At 43.3% G+C, this 22,018-nt stretch overlaps 1 protein-coding gene across 3 annotated transcripts in view; it reads right to left on the reverse strand.

Annotated features, from left to right (window-relative positions):
* Positions 1 to 22,018, reverse strand: part of LOC306763421 (transcription factor COE3-like) — a 208,660-nt gene that overhangs the window by 95,547 nt on the left and 91,095 nt on the right. The gene's annotated exons all lie outside the window — the stretch shown is intronic.

A 22,018-nucleotide genomic window follows, 5' to 3' on the forward strand; every position in this document is an offset into this window, starting at 1 on the left:
TTCTTTTCCCTCTCAGGACGCTGCAGATCCTCCAGCTTCCAGCCTGATGAAATCCTCCTAAAACCCAGCAGATCAACTCAAACCGCCTCAAGGTAAAAACCTAAAAACTGGACTCATTTCTTTCCTGAAAAGTTTGACATTTCAGACACACGAGGATTGACACGAATTCCGTTAAATATATCTTGGCTCAGAGGCACGTCAGCAGCCGGTGCGAGGCCGATGAATTTAGCAGCCGAGCTCTTGTTAAAGCCTCCGAAAATCAAGGTCAGACCTCTGAATATCAAAGAGCACATTATCAAAACAACACAAAGTCTCACAACAAGGAGGAGGGATGTGAGGAGCTGAACCGAGCCGGTCTGCAGGGAGAACAGACTGACGGCGCTTCCAGACGCAACGGCTCGATGAGTTCACGACCTGCAGACGTCCTTCTGACCTGAAGAGCCCCCAAACGCCTCTTCCTGTTCGCGCTCATTATGCAGCGCTGCAAACAAGCAAAGCAACAGCCTCAAAGTTTCCCAGCAGCCTTGGAAGAATTACTGAGCAGGGCTGAGGGGCGCAGGTCCAGCGGCCCAGAGGACACTCGGGCTGAGGTTGGAAATCAGTGACATTAGCTCAAAGGATCGAAAATAAAAACAAACCCCTCAAAGAAAGGGACTGAAAACAGATGCAAAATAAACAACAGCAGCAAAGAGATGAGAAATAATAACAAAACCTCAAAGAGACGCTCAACATCTGCTGAAACCAGCACCGTACACCAGTTAGTGATGGGATCACACCAGCTGGGCCATCAGAGAGTCCTCAGACCAGACTGTCTTCAAACCCGACCTTCAGTTAGATGTGAACTACACACCTGTAAAGCATAATGACGATCTGGCACAGTTGTGATGCCTCCACGGACAAACACGACAAAACACGGCGTCCACTCACAAAGGCGAATAAACGATGCCTCAGCTGATGAAACACAGAATTCATGGAAAATGACAACAATGAGATGCTAAACAGTTGCAGAAAACACAGGAAAAGGAGGGAAAAAAGCCTGATAATGACTGCATCTGCCTAACATGACAAAAAAGCAACAAAAGAAACGGGAAGAAAACGTGTTTTATCTAAAATATTCATTAAAATCGTTAGTGTGTATGTTTGGTTTTACTGTGGGGAAATAATTAAATCATGTCGTACATGTTAAGAATTTACTGCTCAGGCAAGCATGAGCTGAAACCGTTAAATGAATCATAAAACTGGAGAGGAAGATGTGTTTTTATAAATAAGTCTGATGTGCGGAAAGACACCACCACTTAGAGCAGGTTTGACCTTAAACGAGACGCAACAGCGAGTTATTTGGGGCGAAGTGGATTAGCAGACCCTCTGCTTTGCATTTATTTTACTGGAAAGATATTCACAAAGTGTCATTTACGCCTCCTTTTCTGAGGTTTTCCTTCTAAAACTGTTTTCAAATAGTTGTCAGAGAGAAAGTCTGATTGCAGCTAGCCTGTTTTATTTTAATGTTTTATTTAAAATCATATTCAGAGGTCATAGTATCAGAAAATGGGAATTTATTCCATAATTTCTTTCCTAAAAGTTTTTACATTTAATGTCAGGTTTTACTTTGTGCTTTCATTTCTTTTTATCAGTTGCTCACAAGCCTTGCTAACACCAAGTTAGCATCTGTTAGCAATTTGTTCCTGTGGTTCCTTACTGTTCAAATGGTTAGCATCAGCATTTGTTAGCAATCTGTTTAAAAAATTATTTTTTTCAGTAAAATGAGTACTGAGTTATCATTTAGGTCGAAGTCAACATGAAACCAGCATTTTTAGCAGTTTTATTTACTGATTACCTTATTTTCTGAGTCAAACTGTTGTTTAAAAAACAAACTGAATAACAAGCCGATGTATGACAAAGTTAGCATTTAATAGCATTCTGTTTAGTAACTTGAAATGTAGGTGATGGACGAACGTGTCCGTCTGACATCTGCGTCATCTTCTGCATAAAGCATAAACGGCTTCGCTTTTCAAACCATGTTAACACTAACTTAGCATCTATTTGAGATCAATTAGCTCACCTTTAGACCATTTTAGCACCAGATTAGCATTTTTAGCAGGCTAATTTATTAATCAAACAACTCATGTGGATGTATAGAGTACGGAGCTACACACCAAGTTTTTATTTGAATTTCATTTAGCATAGTTTAATGATTAAGAGTTTGCAGTTTGTCCTGTTTTGGTTGTTTTGTGTCAGTTGAAGCAAATAACTTGAATTGGTATCTTTTCCTTTGTGCTCCATTAGCAAAATTAGCATTTGTCAGAAACGTGTTTGAACAGTTCTATTTTCCCACTTGTTTGTTTTTTATTTTTGTCAATTTGGAAAATGTCACACAATTTTAGTCAAGCTGCACAATGTTAGCAGCTTCACTTGTCAACTCATCATTTGTTAGCATCCCTGTTGAGAAATGTTAAACGTTTTCATCCGTAGCAAGTTGACAGACTGAATCTTTATTCAACTAATTAACTTCGAAAACTATTTAATTGTCGGCTCATGTTTGTAAACAAAATCATAATAAATTAATCATAAATAAATGACCAGTTAGGAGCACACCAAGAAAGTAAAATGGATCTGTTTATGTTTTTATTATTGTGCTGCTGTTGCTATACCAATAAACGTTGACAATAAGGATGTAACTATAAACTGATCTGCGTCTGTATTGATCATGTAGTCAATCAGCCAATGACACCGATCCAAAGAACAAAATACTTTTCAAAAATCAGTACATTAAACATTTAATAAATATGGATATAGCTGTATTTCAATTAGTTTCCATTTTATTACTAGTCTGTCTTTGTTTTTAAAACTTTTTGTTTTTATTCAAATGAAATAATTTAACATCATGAGCTCAGGAATAAAAATGGTAAATGGTCTTAGTCATTTAATGTTCAATTTGTGTTCAATTGCCTGTGAAATCGTTTATTCATATTAATCAATGGACCCTAAATTGAATCAAAATAAAATCCGATTGTAACTGATTTTAAGATTTCGGCTAATATTGAATTATTTTCAATTAAATATAATATAGTATCATGATCAGTCTGGTGGTTTAGAGCTCTAGCTGTGTGTACTGGTACAGTGGAGGAACACCAGCATACATCACCAGTAATCCTGGTTTCCCATCAGTCGGTAATGATGCAGATGTGCTGAGTTTAAAGACAAACATCTTCCTTTAGTTCATGTGATCAGATGTCAGAGGCGGCAGCACAGATTTACCTCTCACTTCTAAAGCTGACAAACGTTCCTCTTTACACACATTACTATTCCAAACAGGCGTCACGCAGCTCCTACAGCCGCTGAGATATTTAATTAGGTGTCTGACTGCTGATGGCTGAACATCCAGCTTTATTGAACCAAAATTAAGGGAAAAGAAAAAAAACTTGGCCATTTGAATAAATGCCTGGGGCTTGCCTTCCAACCATTTCATTTCAATATCTCTTCATGCCACTTTAACCTTTCCAGCTGCTGCCTCGACTCAGAAAGCGAAGGGGGATAAAATGTTGCTGAGTGTCACATAAACAGGTCCAGCAAACTTCAGAGACTCACTAATTACCAACAGTGAATCCCTAAACGAGAGGAACGTCAGCCGGGAGCCTCAGCGGTGGAGAGCTTTTAATTCAAATCATGAAAACTTGATCAACGCTAAACATGTGAACAGTCCCTCAGTTGTTACTTCATTTCCTTCTTACAGCCATGAATCTACCTCTGTCACAACCAGTTAAAAAAAAGAGAGAAAAAAGGATCTAATTCTCTTTGTATTTCACTGAATAAAACAACTTGTTCATCTCTTTGTATATTAACCAGCGTAACTGAACGGTAAGTGTTTTTATAAAGCTACACTTGAACCTCATGCTGCTAAAATATGAACTTGACCGTCTTTTACTTAACTGTATCACCGCAGTGGTCTGTGACCTGCCATTACAGACGATGGAAACGATCTGCTATTAGCTGCTAACCCTGTGCACAATTACATTTTAATTGTTTACTAATGTTCATTAATCTGCAATATGTCCCTTTCTAATAAATAAATTGGTATGGCAGTTTGACTTGAGTTGAGATCAGCTTAGAGACAATGTGAAATTGGATTTTTTTAAAGGAAAAAAAAAAAAGTATATCTATATATCTTCCAATATAGATGTTCCAATTTATCTTTAAACATAAATGTTATAGATAGAAGCTAAATAAGCATTAGAGTCGATAAAACAGACAAATGACACTGTCCTATTTTAGCGCTGCCACTCCAACTGCTACTGTTAAATACATGGACGGAGGCTGAGGAGGGACATTTTTACTAAACCTGATCAGTTAAACACCAGAGATAAATTTGGTTATAATATCTGCTGCAGTTGGAGCTACACAGTCATTTCTCCCTGTTTATCACTGAATAAAACTATTAATTAACCATATGGATGATGGACCAGGATTGTTGTTGGTGAATAAATGAAACATAAATGAAATCAGAAAACAAACTGAAGCGATGAAGGATTTTGTCAGGATGAATGTACAGTTTTTGAAATCATGTGGAAAGAAAAGAAAACTTTGGTCCACTGTAAGCACTGTTAACATTAATGATAGTTTATATGTAAACACAGAGACACACTGCTGATTGGCTGCTGATAAAGAGCAGGAATAATGATGCAAGCCTTACAAAGTGAATGTAATTTACTCGGCTTTGAAGTCAACACTGGAAGCACATCGGGCCGAGCGGCCAAATTAAACACACTCACATCCAGAAGAACCAGTAAAGACACATTCACCTAATTGGCACAAACAGCTCAGAGAAGAGTGGATTTTTTTTTCTTTTCAGAGAGGGGGGTGTTTCATCTGCTGAATCTCTGCACGTTTCAGGGTTTTAAAGCTCACCGCTATTCTCCATCTGTTTGGCGGCGGCTCCAGTCTGCTGCACTGGGACCAGCGGTCAGCAGCAAGGTGAAGCCAGCCGCACCATCTGGCCTGACCTTGGGCCGCACGTGGCCGGCCGAGGCGGGCTTTCAGAGGAGGAAACGAGGGCAGAACGGGCTCGTCCTGCGGGTTCCTGAATCCTCTTTGTTTTCTGAACAGTTGCTTTCAGGGAGGACATGGAGCTGCTTCTGTTCTGTCATAAAACTCCTCAACAAAAGACAAAGACCTCAGTTAAGACAGCTGCAGCACAGGACAGACCAATTTGCTTCCACAAAAGGTCAATATCTGCCTATAAGAGAAATGGATGTACATCTTTAAGGCGTGGAGTCAGTGTTAGCATCTTCTGCACCATGTTTTGACAGCAGGAAGTTTCCACCGGAATACAGACCTGTTATCTGGCAACGTCTCTGCTGTTACTGAAGGTGAAATCAGGAGGAAATACTATTGATCATCACGAACAAGACAGAAATAGAACAGCCCTCGTTGGTTATGTATTTTATTAAAACATCTGCTGTCAACTCCTATCTATTGTTGACAATCCAGAGAATGTAAACAAGAAAACAATCCTTCTACCTGTTGTCTAAAGCTCAGACTGAACTCTGATACCAAACCTGACCTGATCAGTCACAGATTTCACTCTCAGTTCATATCTCACTGCTGTCATTTAATCATTTATGTACTTATCTATGCTCCTGAATGTATTTTCCCCAACCAGCAGAAACAGAAACTACTCAATGTCAGCATCCATCTTTTCATTTTTCCCATCGGCTGTAAATAGATTAATGAGGAAAAACTGCGTCCAGTAATCTGAGAAGAAAACGCAGAGAAAAAAAACTATGAAAGAGTCGTGCACACCTGTTTTAACGTCTATTTTCAAAATAGCATTAGCATTAACTAGAAACTATTTGATGTATAAATAAGTTCGCATAATTAGAATCTTGATTTTAGATTTATTTACTACATCTGTTTAATGGATAACAAGTTAGCACTAAGTTAGCTTTTCTTAGCATTCTGTTTAGGTAACTAATAATTTCAATGTGTCAAATAAGAACCAAATTAACATAACTAAGTTAGCAAGCATGTTTATCTTTATATGCTATGGCATTCTGCAAAACAATTAAGTTAGTATTCATTAGTATTCTGTTTCATAAGCAACATTTTTTGTTAATATTAGCATCAAGTTAGCGACTGTTAGCAATCTGTTTCAAGAGATACTTTTAAAACGTTACTGTTTATATGTATTAGCAGTCTGTTTAATACATGGCTAAGTTAGCATTTACTAGTATTCTGTTTCATACGTAGCTTTGCTTAGTCATACTGGCATCAAGTTAGTAGCTTTTAGTAGTCCTTTTCAATCATTTTCAAACAATGTTAGCTTACTTTTATTAGCAGTCTGTTTAATACATGGCTAAGTTAGCATTTACTAGTATTCTGTTTCATACGTAGCTTTGCTTAGTCATACTGGCATCAAGTTAGAAACGTTTAGTAGTCCTTTTCAATCATTTTCAAACAATGTTAGCTTACTTTTATTAGCAGTCTGTTTAAAATATAAATAAGCTTGCATTTATTAGCAATCTATTTCATAAGTTACATTTTTTACCATGTAAACTAGCGGTTTAATAAATAACAAACCAGGTTAACAGTAAGTTAGCATTGTGTTTAATAAGTAATTTATTTGTCATACTAGCACTAAAATAGCATTCTGTTTTTAGCATTTACTTACTTTTCAAACCATGTTAGAGTTTATATGTTCTAGTAACCTGTTTAATCAATAACTAACCAAGTTTTTACTATGTTACCATTTATTGCCATTTTGTTTAATATGTAACAGTCATACTTGCACAAAATTAGTATCTGTTAACCTGTTTAAACATGTTTTTAACTTTTCAAATTCTCTTAAGTTAGCATCTGATTACTGAGTAATTCAATAACTTCTTTCGTAAAAAAAGATTGTTGGCTTCAGTTTTATATTCAGAGAAGAAATCAGAAAGAACTGGAACATTTCTGTCTTAAATGTGTGCATGCCTACAAAACACACATATTAAAGTAATTCATATTAAACCAGAAGAAGGAGTTTTACTGATTACATGAATGTTATACACATCCACCTACAGAGAGGCCCTGCAGCGTTACACAACATAATAATGTGATCTTTGTCGTACAGACAGGCCTCAGTTAGTGGGACACTTTATTACAAATATCAAAAATATTCATCAGAAGAAGGAGGAGAAACCTGCAGGTCTGTCAGCTGTGACATCATCAAAGATCACCAAACATCCTAGTCTGCTGATCTGGGCTCAGTTTCCACCAAAACCACTTTTCATTCCTGACAGACGGTGACGAGGGTAAAAAAAAAAAAAACCCACTGGATGTTGACAGAAAAACAGTGTTGACCATTTGTTGTGCTGACACACTGCCAGCACACACACACACACACACAAACACACACCCACACCGCTGACATCGCTGTGACCTGCTGGAGGACATGCTGATCACCTGATCCCAGATCTGTTTTCTCCTGCAATCCAGCGGTGCCTCTAAACGCCTCATCAACATGTTTAATCAAATTAGCGAGGAGCCAAAAATTGACGCTTTTCATTAATTATACAGGATAATTCTAATTGCAAATTCAAATGTATTCTCTGGGAACAGAAGGTGTTCAGTAATATTTCAGGGAATTTGCATATTAAATGGGGGTCGCTCAGCATTATGTATGCAAATGTATGCGCATTGTCTTTATTTTTAACTTGCGGGGCCATATGTGCGGCTGCCTGCCTGAGCAGGTGAAAACAGTCCTGAGTGTTTAATTTTGCTGAACAAACGCTGCGATGAGGCTTGTCGAGTGCTGCATGGCCCGTGTCAATCTCGGCCCGCCGCTCTTCGCCGTTTTTTGTTTTGGTGTCGCCGCGGCCTCGGCTTTGATTCGCCGCTGGAGGTGAAGTGTTTCTGCTTCCTTTTTTTTTTCTGTGGTTTCTGTTGTTTTCGCAGCTCTTTTGGCTGCCAGCCGTCACCATGACACTGCACCGTCAGCGCAAACAGAGGGCAGAAGTGTTACGCAGCGGGAAGCAGACGCACCTCAACCACCGCCACCTGCACACACACTCACACACACACACACACTGAAGGTTTATTTAGAAGCTTCCAGGGTGATAAACAAATCTAAGGGGTGTAAAAATCAGACAAGAATCAGCTGATTTATCCAAACACACAAACAGGGAGTTTGGCCTCATCGTCATTTCATTCATCCATTTTTTACATTTCAGGGTGAAAAAGTCGGAGCAGGAAAGATTTTCTGTAAATTGTGTCATTTTATAAATCAGCAGGATGAAAGATCCTCAAAGGAAGAGCTGAAAAGTTTTCATGTTTTCTCCCTTAATTATCACTAAAGTGTCCAGTCGGTCTGGAGTAAGACCTGGACCTGGTGGTCTCTGATCCATCAGGCAGGCCTGCATCCAGAACCGTCGTTCATCACCAGCTGAGAGAACATGAACAAGGGTTACTGGGAAAACCTTCATCAAGCTCTACTACACACACACACACACACACACACACACACACACACACACACACACACACACACACACACACACACACGTTAACTTCAGACTTTGGCAAATTAAAAATGAGGTGAAGTTAATCTGGGTTAGAAATGGTGGTCTGGACTCTGAGGCATCTGGAATGACTGGGTTCAGGATGGATCCAGGTACTGGGATGGTATGGGGACGGTTTCGGGTACTGGGATGGTATGGGGACGGTTTCGGGTACTAGGATGGTATGGGGACGGTTTCGGGTACTGGGATGGTATGGGGACGGTTTCGGGTACTGGGATGGTATGGGGACGGTTTCGGGTACTGGGATGGTATGGGGACGGTTTCGGGTACTGGGATGGTATGGGGACGGTTTCGGGTACTGGGATGGTATGGGGACGGGTTGGGGTACTGGGATGGCATGGGGACGGTTTCGGGTATTGGGATGGCATGGGGACGGGTTGGGGTACTGGGATGGTATGGGGACGGTTTCGGGTACTGGGATGGTATGGGGACGGTTTCGGGTACTGGGATGGTATGGGGACGGGTTGGGGTACTGGGATGGTATGGGGACGGTTTCGGGTACTGGGATGGTATGGGGACGGTTTCGGGTACTGGGATGGTATGGGGACGGTTTCGGGTACTGGGATGGTATGGGGACGGATAAGTGAGAACGTCTTGGGAGTGTTGGAGGAACAGGAAGGTTACAGAGCAGGAAAAATCACTGGACCTATTTTTTCTGGAACGTTTCAGGTTCCAGATGTAAAAATGAGGAAAACTAAATAAAAAAGGAAAAATCAGACGAATATTATATTCAAACTGTCTGCAGTAAAAGATAAAGAAGCAGCTTCTCTGTTTCTGGACCAGAACCGACCTTCCTAAAACACAGGACCAGAACCAGAACCGACCTTCCTAAACCACAGGACCCGGACCAGAACCGACCTTCCTAAACCACAGGACCCGGACCAGAACCGACATTCCTTAACCACAGGACCAGAACCAGAACCGACCTTCCTAAACCACAGGACCCGGACCAGAACCGACCTTCCTAAACCACAGGACCAGAACCAGAACCGACCTTCCTAAAACACAGGACCCGGACCAGAACCGACCTTCCTTAACCACAGGACCAGAACCAGAACCGACCTTCCTAAACCACAGGACCCGGACCAGAACCGACCTTCCTAAACCACAGGACCAGAACCAGAACCGACCTTCCTAAACCACAGGACCCGGACCAGAACCGACCTTCCTAAACCACAGGACCCAGACCAGAACCAGAACCGACCTTCCTAAACCACAGGACCCGGACCAGAACCGACCTTACTAAACCACAAGACCCGGACCAGAACCGACCTTCCTAAACCACAGGACCAGAACCAGAACCGACCTTCCTAAACCACAGGACCCGGACCAGAACCGACATTCCTTAACCACAGGACCAGAACCAGAACCGACCTTCCTAAACCACAGGACCAGAACCAGAACCGATCTTCCTAAACCACAGGACCCGGACCAGAACCGACCTTCCTAAACCACAGGACCAGAACCAGAACCGACCTTCCTAAACCACAGGACCCGGACCAGAACCGACCTTCCTAAAACACAGGACCCGGACCAGAACCGACCTTCCTAAACCACAGGACCAGAACCAGAACCGACCTTCCTAAACCACAGGACCAGAACCAGAACCGACCTTCCTAAAACACAGGACCCGGACCAGAACCGACCTTCCTTAACCACAGGACCCGGACCAGAACCGACCTTCCTAAACCACAGGACCCGGACCAGAACCGACCTTCCTAAACCACAGGACCAGAACCAGAACCGACCTTCCTAAACCACAGGACCCGGACCAGAACCGACCTTCCTAAACCACAGGACCCAGACCAGAACCAGAACCGACCTTCCTAAACCACAGGACCCGGACCAGAACCGACCTTACTAAACCACAAGACCCGGACCAGAACCGACCTTCCTAAACCACAGGACCAGAACCAGAACCGACCTTCCTTAACCACAGGACCCGGACCAGAACCGACCTTCCTAAACCACAGGACCAGAACCAGAACCGACCTTCCTAAACCACAGGACCCGGACCAGAACCGACCTTCCTAAACCACAGGACCCGGACCAGAACCGACCTTCCTAAACCACAGGACCCGGACCAGAACCAGAACCGACCTTCCTAAACCACAGGACCCAGACCAGAACCAGAACCGACCTTCCTAAACCACAGGACCCGGACCAGAACCGACCTTCCTAAACCACAGGACCAGAACCAGAACCGACCTTCCTAAACCACAGGACCCGGACCAGAACCGACCTTCCTAAACCACAGGACCCGGACCAGAACCGACCTTCCTAAACCACAGGACCCGGACCAGAACCAGAACCGACCTTCCTAAACCACAGGACCCCGACCAGAACCGACCTTCCTAAACCACAGGACCAGAACCAGAACCGACCTTCCTAAACCACAGGACCCCGACCAGAACCGACCTTCCTAAACCACAGGACCCGGACCAGAACCGACCTTCCTAAACCACAGGACCTGGACCAGAACCGACCTTCCTAAACCACAGGACCCCGACCAGAACCGACCTTCCTAAACCACAGGACCCCGACCAGAACCAGAACCGACCTCGGTAAACTCCAGGATGTTGGTGAAAACGGGTTCACGGCAACGTTGTGGCGTTTCCTGGTTTCTGGGTTCATGGTGACGTGGTGGAACCGGAGAGTCCGTGATGCGTTCACTGCACTCCCTCCCATGTGGGACAGTTTGAGGTGAAACGCCGTCGGACGGGAAGGAGGAGGAAACAAACTCCATGTTCCTCCTACCGGTCGGGTTCAGGTATGAAAGTCCGGGTTCAGCCGCCGTCCTACACGTCTGGTATTTCTGTTTTCTTGCTGACGCTCTGATTGGCCGGAGACGTCACATGACAGGAGAACTTTGTCTCCTCCAGCTGACCTTCCATCCGTCCAGTTCTGGGTTTTCTACGCTGTTTTTAGAGAAACGTAACAAACTGAACGTCGTTTTTTTTCCTCATTTTGCAGAAAAAAAACAGAAATCCTGGAAGTTTTTTCCTGAAGAAACGACGAGTCACTGCTGAGCTGCTCCACGGAGCCTCGTCCACCCGCGGAGTCTGGGTCTGCAACCCGACTGCTGCTGAACGTTTTACATGAAGGTGAGGAGGTCAGGATCTGGAGGGTGGGAGCAACATCTGTCCACAGCTGCAGGGATTCCCAGGAGAAACTCCCATCATCCATTTCCTCCTCCCGCTTTGCTCTCCAGCCTCTCTAAACAGAGACTATGTGTTGGCGCCGACCGGAAGCTGCTCATCACGGCTCATAAAGCTGCTGGAAGCTGCCGAACACACGTCATCGCCTCAGCGTGTTTCGGCGTGTTTCTGCGTCTGCGACGACGCTCCAGCTGGTCTCAGAACATGGAAACTACATGTGAACTACATGAAAACAAAATAAATCACTGATGACCCAATGAAAACTGGTCTGTGCGTCTGTTTTCTATCAGTTTATAAGTGAACTGGGATCAGTTACTGGTGTTAAACTGGTTCTGATGGCTCATTGTCTCAGCTCTTCATTGTGATTTAAAGATATTTCTACATGTTGAGTTTTCTTCTGTTAAACTGTTTAATCTCAATAAAGTTTCAGTGTCTGAATCTGATTTTCGAAACGTTTCATCGTATGAACTTAAATCTGGACTTAATCCAGATCCTGGTTCTTCCAGATTAGCAGGAACTCTTTAAATCTGATGATCGTCGGAGGAAAAACGACTAAATAAAGATTAATCTAAAAGAAAAACTAACATGACTTTAACCTGCAGCTGTAAACAAGTTTCCACCGCGAACAACAGGAACTGAACTGAGTTCTGTCCAGATATTTAACCATCCTGACAAGTTCTGGTCCAGCTTTTATCGGAACCAGGTGTTTTCTGATAACTGTGTTGGAAAAGTTAAAACATGGGTCCAACAGAACCATTTAGATCTTTAAAAATGTCCCTGAAGGAGCAGCGGAAGCCCGTTTTCATCATGCTTTCTGCTCAGAACCGAGCAGGAAGTTTCTGGTCTCGGTCCAGACGGCAGGATGACCTAGACTCAGGTCGCAACAGAGGAAGGAACAAAATGCTCGTTGGGACGATTCCAGCTGAATGATGGGAAACTAAAAGGTTTTCAGGCGTATTAATAAAATATCTGCACATTTCTGAAGGGCTCTGGGAAAAAAAACCTCTAAGCCGTGAATGTCTGAATTAATTTACGATTTATATACAACAAAATTTTATTTTTTTTTAAAAATACTGGAAAATTTAAATAAAGTGAAACTGAATAATTACAAAGAAATAATAAAGAAATAATAATAAATACATAGTCACTGAAAAGGAAAAAATCAATTTAATTTTAAACTAATTAAACAATTAGATAAAATAAATACATAAATATTTTATTAAGAAATAGTTTATAAATAGTTTATTAATTAGATTAAGAAACATAAATACTTTGTCTTTCTTTGTTTTGTTTTGTTTTTTTTTTTTTGTTTTGTTTGTTTTTCAGCACAACTTTCTCTTTATTTCTCACTTCAACTAACTTTTTTTACATTTTTGGCCGAAAAAAATAAACAAAATCATCACATCCAAACTGGAGGAACGGGTAGGGTAGTATCAGCTGACTGGTCACCATGTTTCTGGGATGAAATGATGGGAAATGGTTTAATGTGCTCCATTATGTCTGTTTGAGACCTAAACCTTCCAGTCAGGCTGAGAGCACCATAAGTTTACAGCGGTCTGATCGTTTCTGCCTCCTTTCAGGCCATGAAAGTTCCTTCCTAACAGCAATCGCTAAGAGGAGAGCGGCCGTCTGCAAGCAGCCTCCAGCTCCACTAAGCTGGGTGCAGCAAGCAGAAGACACCAGCTTGACCAGACTAAAACTCTCTGGGACTGAGATGGAGAGCTGTGAGTGTTCCTCAGATCTTCCAGGCACCACAGACTGAATAACTGAAGCGTCGCTCCCATGAAACCTGCAGAAGCTTGGAAAGATGTGGATGAAGATGAAGGAAGTCTGGTGATGGACCATCGGACACGACCTGGTTCTGAACTCTCATCCTGCAGCCTGTTTTTCCAGGAACAGGAAGCAGTCCTGCAGCTGCAGACAGATTACCGTCTGACCAGCAGGAAGAGTCCAGGAGGTCGGAGGGGAGGAGTCGGACACTCTCGAGAACCTCTGAGATGTTTCGCCACCAGAAGATCGACTAAATGTAGCCGGTGGAGTGACAACCGGACTTTCAACAGGACGTTGAGGAGGAAGTGAAGCGAGCTAAACACTGTTCCTGACACAGACTTTTCAATAGGCTGTCAGCGTCTAAACCGCCTCCTGCTGCTGATGTGGAGCAGCAGGATCCGAAGCTGAGCCGAACCAGGAGCTGCAGGTCGCAGCCTGGAAATAGAGCTGCAGCTGCAGAACCAGAGTGGGTCGACACAAGGTCAGCGCCAATCTGCATAACGGTGAAGGCTGGAAAAGGTCCCCGAGGAACACGCCTACTGCGACCTCATCCTGCTGGAAACTGGAGCAGCGAACACGTTTACAGGAAAACAAGTCGGTGCAGGAATGAAAAGAAAAGTGTCTGAAAACAGCAGAGGACTCAGCATGCAATGCAGACAGACACATCAGCATTTAACACAAGGTGGGAGGGAGCTGCTTCAGGTTTGCTTGTGTAGAAACAACACATGGTGATGATGTGTTGCCTCTATGAGAACCAGAAACACGAGGAAATTCACAGAGTTGAGGCCCGACGGAGGCTCTGAAGTGATCTGTGACATGAAGCAGAGCTGTGAGCTTCCTGCTCAGACAGGCGCTGAGGACGAAGCGGAAGAGGAAACTTTCACATCAGTACAGCTTCAGTTCATGTCTAACACGCATGTTTCAGCCCCGTGTGTTGAGCGGAGCCACGTCTAAAAGCAGAAGCTGCAAAATTCTGCTAAAATGAGACAATTATATCCCAAAACACAAATGTGGAGAGACCTCAATGTGTCGGCTGGTAACTACAGATATACCTAAACAAATGTCACGAGGGGTTCCCCAAGCCCCTATTTTGGGCCCCCTATTGTTCAGCAGCTACGTCCTCCCACAAGCTCCGGTGATAGAAAACAAACAAAACATCTGAAATAACATCAGATGATGGCAGGAGGTTTGGATCTATTAGATCTTAGCACAACTACTGACGCAGCTGACCATCCTTTTAGACCAGACGCAGCTGTAGGGGCTCCCGGAGAGCCCGATTCCTGCAGGGTTTAGATCTGTCCTTCTAACACAGCTAATCTAAATGAAATGGATCCAAAAGCTTGTTGAGTTCTGCTCAGAGACTCGTTTATTTGGATCAGGTGTTTTGTGACAGGGGAGCATCTGAAACTTGTAGAATTGTGGCTTCTTAGTGCAGAACTTGCCGTATGCCCCCCACCTCCAGTTGCTGGTCTGGTTCTGAATTGGTTTGGATCCTACTTGAAAGAAAGGGACCACTTTCAACCACAGATCTACAGAAACACTGATGACATTCAGAGTTCCCCAAGGCTCTATTTACGGTACCATCTGCATGCTCCCACAAGCTCGGATCATATAAACAAACCAAATATCTGGTGATTATTATGCGGATGACACTCTGCTCTATATTACAGTCTCACCAGAGGACTTTGGTCCCATAGAAAGATCAGAAAGTGGAATAGTTTGTGGACAGCATGGACGGCGTGTCCTGCAGACTAAAGAGGAGAGGGAGCATCCAGCTTGTTATCAGTCTGCATCTCTGATGGGATGGGGTTGCATTAGTGCCGATGGCCTGTGCAGTCTGCTGCAGTCCAGACCTTTCACCAGTACAAAACATCTGGAGCATCATGGAAGCAGCTGGAGTCCTGCATCAGACCAGAACGGGACGACATTCCTCTCCCCGAACTCCAGCAACTGGTCTCCTCGCTTCCCAGATGTTTACAGACAGATGTTAGAAGAAGAGGAGATGCTAACAATGCTAACGATGCTAAACATCATCCTAGAACTACTTTTTACAGAGGTGTTGCTGCATCAGATTCACAACCATTGAATTCTGTTTCTATTTACATTTTACACAACTTCCCAGCTGTTTAGAACGTGGCATCATACATCAGGACCAGTTCTTCAGTCCAGCGTTTGGATCCATCAATCATCTTTCTACCTTACCAGAGTTGACCAACATTTCAACCAAACTGAACAAAAGCTGAGCAGCTTTAGCGGCGATGGCGTTCTGTTCCAAGAAACAAGCTTCTAGTTCCACATCTATGAACCCGAACGTGACACATGTGGTGTTTAACTTGCTTCTGAAAGTCCTGTTTCACTGCCACCGAGGAATAAATACACAACTATGACGTTCCACCGTCACTAAAAACCAGAGGTCTATAAAGTAGAAGTAGAAAGTAGAAGTCCTTATCGGCAGCTCTTTCTATTCTATTCTATTCTATTCTATTCTATTCTATTCTATAGTCATTCAGCAGAGGCTTTTATCCAAAGCGACTTACATATGAGTGAGAACAACACAAGCACAAAATCAAACAGTAGAGGACATCGTAGGAAGGTGCTGGTGGACTGTCCAGTTGGACGCAGGTCCTTACATTAAATGCTACATGCTTTTTTTTTCCTTTTTTTTATTTGTTGCAAAGAACTGGGCTAAGTTCTCCAATTTCCAACAAATTAGCTTTACTAAGTGTGGAAGTGTTCCTTGAAAAGCTGAGTCTTCAACTTGCTCTTAAAAGTAGATCGGGACTCTGCAGAGCGGACAGAGTTTGGGAGATCGTTCCACCATCGGGGCACAACCAGTTACTAAACCAGCTCAGCTCCACTGCAGGTAGATGAGCATGTTGGTGAAAACACCTGTTCTAAATGCACAGGTAGATCCAAAACATGGCAGGACTTTGACTTTATTTATACGCCTTCTTCTACTTTATACAGCTAAAAACACAGTGAAAACACACGTGTGTGATGTTCCACGTCAGCCGACAGCCAACACCAGGTTCAGATTCAGGTCCGGAGCTGATTTCATTGTGTGCAAACACAAAACCATAGCGCTTTGAAACTCTGATCACACTCTGAGTGGATGTGTGTGTGTGCTCGAACACACTCAGCCACAGAGGAAATCAAAGGCTGCAGATTTAAAGAGTCAGAGCTGCAGACGACCATCAGCTCCCACTTCATTACCGTCAACAGGCAGGAATCAAACGCTCTGAGTGGCTATCACTCACAGCTGTGTGTGTGTGTGTGTGTGTGTGTGTGTGAGACTGACAGGTGGAGAGAGCTCACACTGTGAGTGCATTAATTAATGATTGACGGCTAAACAGCCACAGCAGTAACAACAGTTAAGCCTGCCGGCGCTCGGGGGGCCACACCAACACCGATCGATGGATCAATGTGGTTCACACACACACACACACACACACACACACACACACAGCGCAGTCCATCACTCTCACTTCCTTCACACACACCTGGATCTGAACTAGGTGCCCCGCCGCCCTCGGCTCTCCTCGATTTTAACGGACATCGAACCTCCAGAGGAGGAGCGAGAAGATCCAGTTCTGACTCCGTCTCCGTCTCTTTTTTTCCCAGCATCCTCCAGCGGCGGCCCTCCGTGAGCTCATTAACGGGTGACCACGCAGCGGCTGCCTTTGATTGGACCGTCAGGTTTGCTTTTGACAGCTGGGATTAGTGAGGTGTGATTAGGAAGACGGTTCACGTACACTAAGCCTGACTGCAGAGCCCAGGGAGGGAACGCCGTGCATGCTGGGAAAGGAAACATGGGAAGGACCCCCCCCCTCCCCCCCCGGTTCGAACACAGCGTCTGTCTCCACATACAGAAAGCTTTTCCCAGAGACGTCTCCACAGTCTGAGTTCAGGTTCTAACAGTAACTGTGCTCTTCACGGTTCTGTTGTTCTCCATCAGCTGATGTCGCCTCAAGAACACAGAAACAACCAAACATGATGTCATCTACCGACCAAAACGTCAACAAACAAGTTCAGACCTTCGTCTTTAAATGACCCAAATTGACATCACATTGAAATGATGATGATGATTAGTATAATTATTATTGTTGTTGTTGTTGTTATTACCTCCGCCAAGGAGGTTATGTTTCTACCTGCATTTATCTGTTTGTCTGTTTTTTTGTTTGTGTTCAAGATAACTTAAATATTTATGAACAGATTTTCATGAAAACGTTCAGGAATTTTTGGAAATATGAAAAAAAAAAAGAACTGTATTAATTTTGGTGGTGATCCTCCTTGATGGAGGTTTGCGCTCCCCGAGTGCTTTTCTAGTTGTTATTATATGTTGTGTCTGAACAGGCTCAGCTGTTGGCATGAGGAAGCGCTGCAGGTTGTTAATCAGGAATTAACACAGGCTGCGTGTTTTTGTTTCGACATGCAGCAACACGATGGACCTAAAAACGGTGGATTAAAGTTGTGCATTAAAGTCAAGTCATTACACACAACTCCAATCCCATAAAATGTTATTCCCAGTAGAACATAAACAAGATATCAGAGGATGAAACCATGTGGGTGGAAATTCAGACCCAGTTTGTCTCAGACTGGTGAACTGAGAGACTCTGCTTCTCTGAAATGCTCTTGATTAGACCCGGTCATGTCGCTGACCTGCTATGTTTCCAGCTTTTTGTTGCACCTTTTCCAGCTCTTTAGGAATTCAAAGTGAGGTCATATTTCCATAAAATGTCTGACATGTTTAAGTTTCTGGGAAAATGTGGCTTGATGACATTTTCAGATCATTGCATTCTGTTTTTATTTACATTTTATGCAGCGTCCCAACTTTTTAAGGATTTTTTGGGGAATTTTCTCCGAACAGCAGCTCGGACTCGTCTGGTCTGTGGGTCAGGACTCATCACCATAGTAACTGAGCATGATTTCAACACTGGGTTGAGACGGAGCTTGTTGCAGATCTCCAGCCAAAAGAAATCAGGTGTGAGACTGAAGAGTGAAAGTGAGCGAGTCTCTGAAACTTTCTGTGGTGAAAATTTTTCTGATTTTTAACTTGATTTTCGTCTGATCTTTACCAGAAAACTGATGTCAGCTCAGTCAGATCTGAATTCACTATCAGCGTCTCTAAATGAAATAAAAATCTGCAGGTAAAAATGTCTTTGAAGGAAATGTGTCCCATCCTGCTTCCCATACGTCCAGCTGTAGCAGAGCTGCTGGACGTCTGCAGGTTTTATCACCAGGAAGGATGAAGAAATGACATCATTGCAAGGTTAAACAAAAGAAGGAGGGAGGAGGAGGAGGAGGAGAAGGAGGAGGAGGGGGTTTATGGGTGAGTTTTGGCAGAGCGGAGTCTTTGCTTGGTTGGCAGCGGCGTGAAGCTGACTCAGGGGCGTCCTTACCGAGCGGCCGTTAGGCGTTAAATGAACACCTGGCCACCGAGCTGCAGACCAGGGTGCTGGGTGGGGATGAAGAGGAGGAGTCTGCAGATGGGCAGGGAGCCGCTACACAGGAGGGTCCTGATGGTCAATGAAGGAGTCTTAATGATGCGAGTAGAACCTCAAAAGTCCAAAACGCCAAAGAATCAACAGAGAGGAAATACTGCGTCTGATGGAGGTAAAAGACTCCGCAGGCGGTTCCCAGCCTGAGGGTCCCGGCTCCCCGGAGGTCAGCAGGGAGACGTGAGATGATGCTTTATCAGCTGTAAGAACATTATGTTTACATGAAACTGGGAAAAGTCCAACGTTTCCAGCAAAACTGCTGGGATTCAGTCAGAAATCTGCAGGTTTTCCATGGTTTTCCAGAATCTGCTGGAAATTTCTGTCATGTTGATTTTGGCATCATCAGCTCGCCTGCATCTTCCAACTGGACCTGGACCCAGACCGGGACCGGGACCAGGACCCGGACCCAGACCAGAACCCGGACCTGGAGAACAGTCCATTTTACAGATTTTGGACACTTTTTCCTTTTTTTCTCTGTATCCCGTTTGTTAACATTATTCATTTATCTGTTTTTATTTGTGCTTATGAATAAATGTTTTTATTATTGATTTATTAATTTCTTATTACCTTTTTATTTATTTAATATTAAATTGTTTTTTATTTATTACATTTCAGCTTTTTGTTTCTTTTTCCAGATTTATCTGATATTTTTGGAAATTATAAGTGAATTCAGGCATGAAGGCGTCACAAACCAGCAGTCATTTCTGGAAACCTGTTAATTGCTCCTTATTTAGCTTGTTTGCTTTGCTTTGTTCATTAATTTTGTTTTTATCATTCTATTAGGAACCATTTTGTTGTCATCTTGATCATTCTGTTTTTTATTGTCATTATTTGTTTTGCGAAGCACTTTGTGACGTTTAGCGCTGACAGAGATGCAGACTTCTGACCTGGCCTCTTATTGACTTTTTCTTTTATTTTTTTGCTTTATCATGGTTCTTTTGGGAATTTAAGGACAATATGAAGACGTTTGTTGGAGAAATGTCCACGTTACAAACTTCAGCCTGAAAGTATCGTGAGAATCTGACACAGATTTGGCTGTTTACATTTCTAAAAACCTTTCAAATCCGAATAAGAAAACAAGCAGCAGTGAAGACGCCGTTTTCCACAACCTGAGGAAGATGCAACGACCTGATCACAGCTTCCTCTGTCCTCCCATCACGTTTCTGCTTCACTTCCAGGTAAAATTCCTTTAGAAACTTGGTTTTTATTTCATTTGGAGCTGCCAGGACCGGCTTTGTGAACTTCCTCTGCTTGTGCAGGTGGGAGGGTGGGTGGGGGGCGCACATCTGGATTAGCATTAGCTAAGACTCTCCACCGGCCTCCCCGAGTGTCATCCTGCACGCTTAAGTTAAGGTGCAGTGACTGGCGGTGATTTGCATAAGTAATTAGCTAATGTGCTGTTCAATTTCTCCCCCATCTGGCTCGCTGAGCTACACCTCATTTCTCAAATTGACAGCTGGTCACTATCGCTACCCACACGGCAACAAGGCACCCACCAAATTAATTTGTCAACCTTCTCCTGTAATGGGACGTTCACCTTGAAAACTCAATTTACCTGAAGAGGTGAGAGTCCGAGAGCCGGCGGGCGAACAAACAGGCTCAAGATTTCTGAAAATAAGTTCCTCAAAGCGTGAAGAGCAGAAAGCCGCGGATGCTGCGTGACAGCAGGTGAGATTGGACCAATGTTGGAGGTGTTACAGGAACCGGAGTCGGATCTGAGAGCGAGCAGGAAGGTCAGCAGAAACAAACAATTCCACCCATTCCTGACGCTCAGAGTTCTGCTCCGGCTCTGAGGAAGGAGGCCATCGAGACAGGAGCGCCTCCAAACTGACCGGATCTGACCATCAGATCTTCTGCTAAAGACTGGAACTGGTCGAAGTGCAAAACCAAATCAAACAATCATTCATTCTTCCAGGAGTCTATCCCAGCAATCACTGGGCGAGAGGTGGGTACACACTGGACAGGTCGCCAGTTCATCGCAGGGCCGTGTGTTGCTCTCTCAGACAATCATCAAAAAAAGGAAAAAAAAAACAGAAGAAAATTTTTTTTAAATGATCCAAAAAAATATCAAGAAAAAATAAATGTTCAAAGAAAAACAAATAAAATATGAGAAAAAATACAAAAGAAATTAAAATAAATGTAAATTAATAAATAAGACATTATGATTTTTTTTAAAAAAAAAAAAGGAAACAGATCCGAATAATTCAAAGAGTTGAAAAACAAGTCAGTTCTGTTCTTTTGTGTTTATATAGAAAATATCAATGTGTAATAAATAAATGGGATTTCTTCTTTTATTGTCAGAAAGATGATGATGATGATGACAAAGATGATGATGATGATGGTGAAGAAGGAGTTCACTTCTAATAAAGTTGATCAGATTCTTCAGGAACTAAAAGTTTCTGAGCTTGTTGGTGTGTGAAGGATCTTTGAGTTCATTTTTAGACTCAACATCTAACCTTGTTGTGTGTGTATGTGTGTGTGTGTGTGAGTGTGTGTGTGTGAGAGAGAGATGCCTTGGCTAAGAAGGACTAGTGTCACTGGTTGGTCAACTGGCAGGCCGGTGGTTCAATCCCCGCTTCGCCAGACGACGTGTCAAAGCGTCCTTGGCCACGTTGCCTCCAGTTTGCTCATCGGTGTGTGAAAGTAAAAAACATGACAGATAGTTCCTGGGAGGTTCTGGAAGAGTGTGATGCTGAAGGTGATCTGCAGAGTTAAAGCGCTTTAAGTCCGATCTGCAGAACCGTTCTGATCCGAGGAGAAGACGTTTCAGTTCACACATTTAAACTCAATAAAACCTCATTTATAAACTTTTTCCGTCCAACGCATCATCGTTATGTCGTTGAACTGCCTCACCGTGTTTGTTTCATATTCCAGCTTGATTTTTCACTTCATCCAAAAACAAAAGTGTAATTTTCTAATTTCCAACGGTTCCTGAAGGAAACGCAAACACACACACACACACACACACACACACACACACACACACACACATGCTGAGTGACGCCACGTCTCACCAACAAACTGAACATTAGCTGAATTG

The sequence above is a fragment of the Telmatherina bonti genome, assembly GCF_933228915.1.
Source record: "Telmatherina bonti genome assembly, chromosome: 12".
Lineage (NCBI taxonomy): Eukaryota > Metazoa > Chordata > Actinopteri > Atheriniformes > Telmatherinidae > Telmatherina > Telmatherina bonti.